This window comes from Sinocyclocheilus anshuiensis, unplaced genomic scaffold, assembly GCF_001515605.1.
Source record: "Sinocyclocheilus anshuiensis isolate Anshui unplaced genomic scaffold, SAMN03320099.WGS_v1.1 scaffold799, whole genome shotgun sequence".
In the NCBI taxonomy this organism is placed as follows: domain Eukaryota; kingdom Metazoa; phylum Chordata; class Actinopteri; order Cypriniformes; family Cyprinidae; genus Sinocyclocheilus; species Sinocyclocheilus anshuiensis.
In genome coordinates, this window is record NW_015548231.1 from 747,961 (window position 1) to 752,404 (window position 4,444).

Here is a 4,444-nt window from a genome sequence, read left to right on the forward strand (position 1 = left end):
GAACAAAAATATACTAGATTGATTTTCCTGAGGAAAAAGGTGTTACATTTCAAGGCTTTGGTCACTTTTGACCATGAAGGTACCAAGTGTAACCCACAAATGAAGAGGCTCAGAAGACTGATTAGTGTTCAAAGTCTGAATTCTAAATACATATTAGATTTTAATTGACTGCATTAAATTAATTAAGTGGCCTTGATTCATTGAGTGTACCTGTGACTGAGACAAAACCTGACAAGTATTTAAACATGACGTGAGACTACATGTCTATCTAAATGTAGTAAAAGTATGAAATGTAGATAACAGACAAATCTTTTTAAGATTAATTATAATATAAAATACTGAAATCCTGAGTGGGGGGAGGGGGGAGTATTATGACTGTTTTACATTCTTGTAAATATGCAGGTTTTAAATGGAAGCAATCTTAGATAAAAATGAAGAGTTCCCATTTGAAAATAGAGCACCTATGTTGAGTACATCACTGATCTAGTCATTGAAATGACGTGCAAACATCAGACATGTCCTAAAGACTGTAAATCTGGCGCTTTGTGTCCGATAACAAGTCACGTGGAACAAATCTAGTCATTGAAATGACATGTGCAAACATCAGACATGTCCTAAAGACTGTAAATCTGGCGCTTTGTGTCCGATAACAAGTCACGTGGAACACAGCCTCTGATCAGAAGAGTTTCATACCTCCCAGATACACAAACTAATTAATCTCACACCCCACTGATCAAATCAAAAATAACAGCCCGGAGCACTGAATCTATGACGAACATAACAGATTAACCCAACACAGCCTTGCAGCTAGTCAGTTATGTAAAAAAATAATATACTAAATTGTAATCTACTAATCTATTATGGAAATTCTAATATTCCAGAACAATATTGAAATTCACAGGGAACATGCTCATGTAAGGCACTGACGAGTTTGTCCTCTTATGCAAACTAAAATCGCCCCCAGCTGTTTGAAGGTTCATGTCGGCTTCATTACTTCTCTGCGTTTCATCTTTGCTGGTTTGGTTTGGCGCTCCATTAAAGCATGAAAAAGATCTCTTTAAACAATAGTCTGAATAGAAAATGCATTTCTGAAATTACATGTTAGCAGGAGTTTGATTAAATTACAGATGTGTTTTAGCACTTAAAGGGCACTAGGAAGAAGTGGAGGAAGAAGTAGCCAGAGAGGCTGAACCATCTTACATTTCAGAAAAAAATAAATGATAAATCAATGTTCTCACAGAATCTGGGAATATGTGGATGGTTGGAGGCTATGAAGAAGGCCACTCACTATAGCAACTGCATCCCAGCGACAGAATGATGAGAATCATAAAACACTCACTGTGCTGCCAATTTGCAGAGACTGTAGCGAGTTATTATAAACCTTGTTACAAGTCAAGCTCTACACAACCGCTCTCAAATTAGTTACAGACACACGCAAGACATTCAGACGCTTGTAAATGTGATAGGACCCACTTGCTTTTGCAGTTGAGAACTCTCTCCGTTTGGAAGTTCTGTTTGATGTGCAAAACTGGCTCTTGAGAATATTTAACACCAATATTAGGGTCATGAGACACAAAGAGTCTAACTCCTTCTTTAGAGTCCCTGATGATAAAGGAATTTCTTCAACATGAGCACCGGAGATCATGCAAAGCAGAACTGCTGTCAAAACACCGATCCTGTTACAGCAACAAAGACTTATATTATGTCATTATGAATCAACGCATTTACATAACCACAACAGTGCGTTTGAGTTACGGGTAGAGTTTCAGACAGTTCAAAGGACACAGATCAAAGGACATGTAGTTTTCCTTTGAAACATAAGTTTACATATACAAACAACAGTGAAATATCTCTAAGCTCTGATATATGCTGATAGTTGGTGAGCAGTAACCCAGCCTATATGCCATATTTTAAAATGAAATAATGTAATATGCTAGCTCTAGAATGGGGACCGTTTGGAGCAACATTTTTCAAACAACATCATCTTTAAAATAGTTTAAATTCACAGTTGATTCACCAAGCTTGTGAGTTTATCTGACACCATTATCCCCCTTAATATGATGATGTCAAATGTTATAGATGCAATACATGCAATACTGGGGCTGTTAGGTGATTACAGTATATGCAAATGTATACCAGTTCTTTGGAACTATATCTACAAAAATAGTTTCAATACTTTGCAATAAGGGCCAATATGCTAACATTAGTTAAGTATAGTGAACATGAACTAACAATTTGAATACTTCTAAAGCAGAGTTTTTATTCTTAGTTTATGTTGATTACAACATATTAAAACCAGCTGTATCTGTTAATAGTATTTAATGGACCCAAGCTGACATGAACAAACAATGAACAATTGTATTTTTAATAACTCAACAAAGATGAATAAATACTGTAACAAACTGATAGTTGGTGAGCAGTAACCCAGCCTATATGCCATATTTTAAAATGAAATAATGTAATATGCTAGCTCTAGAATGGGGACCGTTTGGAGCAACATTTTTCAAACAACATCATCTTTAAAATAGTTTAAATTCACAGTTGATTCACCAAGCTTGTGAGTTTATCTGACACCATTATCCCCCTTAATATGATGATGTCAAATGTTATAGATGCAATACATGCAATACTGGGGCTGTTAGGTGATTACAGTATATGCAAATGTATACCAGTTCTTTGGAACTATATCTACAAAAATAGTTTCAATACTTTGCAATAAGGGCCAATATGCTAACATTAGTTAAGTATAGTGAACATGAACTAACAATTAAAATACTTCTAAAGCAGAGTTTTTATTCTTAGTTTATGTTGATTACAACATATTAAAACCAGATGTATCTGTTAATAGTATTTAATGGACCCAAGCTGACATGAACAAACAATGAACAGTTGTATTTTTAATAACTAACATTAACAAAGATGAATAAATACTGTAACAAACGTAATGCTCATTGCTGGATAATATCTTAATAACTTACTACAGTACTAAATAACGTTAACTAATAGGATCTTATTGTAAAGTATTACCAAAAACTTCACTTAATTTACAGCAAAATGACATGACAAGGTCTAAAAAATGTATTATTTGTATGGAATGTATTTAATGTATCAGTACAAAAAAAAAATACTATGGAATTATTTTTATTCCATTTGCTTTGTAAATCAAAAGTAATACAAATCTAACATGCTAGATGGATGTAACACATGTGGGTAGTTGACAGAACATGTCAGTTACAGCAGTGTCCTGCAGTGTGACTTGCGATACTCCATCTAAAACATTTTTTTTTTGTAGGCTATAAATATTATGCATACAGTTGTAATAACTACAGTAAAGAAAAGGGTGGTAAAATGGAGAACGTATTACAATTTACAGCATCTAAAATATGTACCCTAGCTATTTTTTTATGCTTTTATGGTTTTATGCTGAACTGCGATTTTCTCTGCAAATCAAAATACCAGACGCATAAGTTAACGGTGCAACATAGCAGACACATGAACTCCGCAGAGGCTGACTCCAATTCACTTTGCTCCTAAAACGTCTGGCGGCATGATAAACTTGTATATTGACGGCTTACCTGGTTGTAAGGTCTTCTCAGCAGCGTTGAACGGAGCAGGGCAGAAACTACGGAATCACTTGCACCGCACGCACCCGTTCGCATTCAAATGCTCTGTGTGTCTCTTCTGTGGTAATCGGTCGAAGAACGGAGCGCCTGGGGGCGCACACAACGAACACGTCTGCGAATGATTGTCTGGATGATTATTTGCTCAGTGATCAGCGTGCTTTTCCATGCCTCGCTGAGTTTTCCTATCCCAGTTATTCCCGATCACAGCTGCCGCAGAATCCGCACGCGTTGCCTTTTACATCGTCGCGCGCTCAGAGCGCACGCACAGCGCGGCCGCATAGTACCTGCTACTCGCAGGAGGCGTCCTGTTTTTTTATAACGTTGTCAAGAGACCTGTCTGTCTCTTCTCTCCTCGCGTATCCGGCGCGTGTCTCACATCCCTGCGGTTCACAGCAACAGCAGCAGCCGCGCGTCAGATCGCGCTCCGCACAGCCCAACAGCACTGCCTAGAGTTCTGCACAGACGCAGCACGACACAAATTATTAAATAAATAAACCGAGATGACATGAATAAACGCGACTGCTCGAACAGTACATTCTGCTCTCTTTTGAAAGAACACTTTGGCACGAAATTAAAAATGCTTTTTTTTTGCCACAAATCAGTGGCCTATAGAGGAGCCAGGAAGGCAATCTGTTTTTGGTCTGATATAAAAAAAAAATCCATCACATTAATTTATGTAATATTAATTTTTAGACAAAGTTACGGTGCAGTCTGCATTTTAGTACATCTAGACGGATGTACTGTTACTTCCTCTACAGTCAAAAATTTGGGTGTGACAGCAACTTGTCTTTTAAAAATCATATTTCCCATTTTACAAAAAA

At 36.9% G+C, this 4,444-nt stretch overlaps 1 protein-coding gene across 3 annotated transcripts in view; it reads right to left on the reverse strand.

Annotated features, from left to right (window-relative positions):
- wscd2 (WSC domain containing 2) overlaps positions 1–4,050 on the reverse strand; it is a 60,225-nt gene extending 56,175 nt beyond the window's left edge. For all 3 annotated transcript variants that reach the window (XM_016441803.1, XM_016441800.1, XM_016441799.1), the window contains exon 1: positions 3,576–4,050. The gene's annotated coding sequence lies outside the window, so the exon portion shown is untranslated. The remainder of the gene's footprint in view (positions 1–3,575) is intronic.
- Positions 4,051–4,444: the final 394 nt, after the last annotated feature.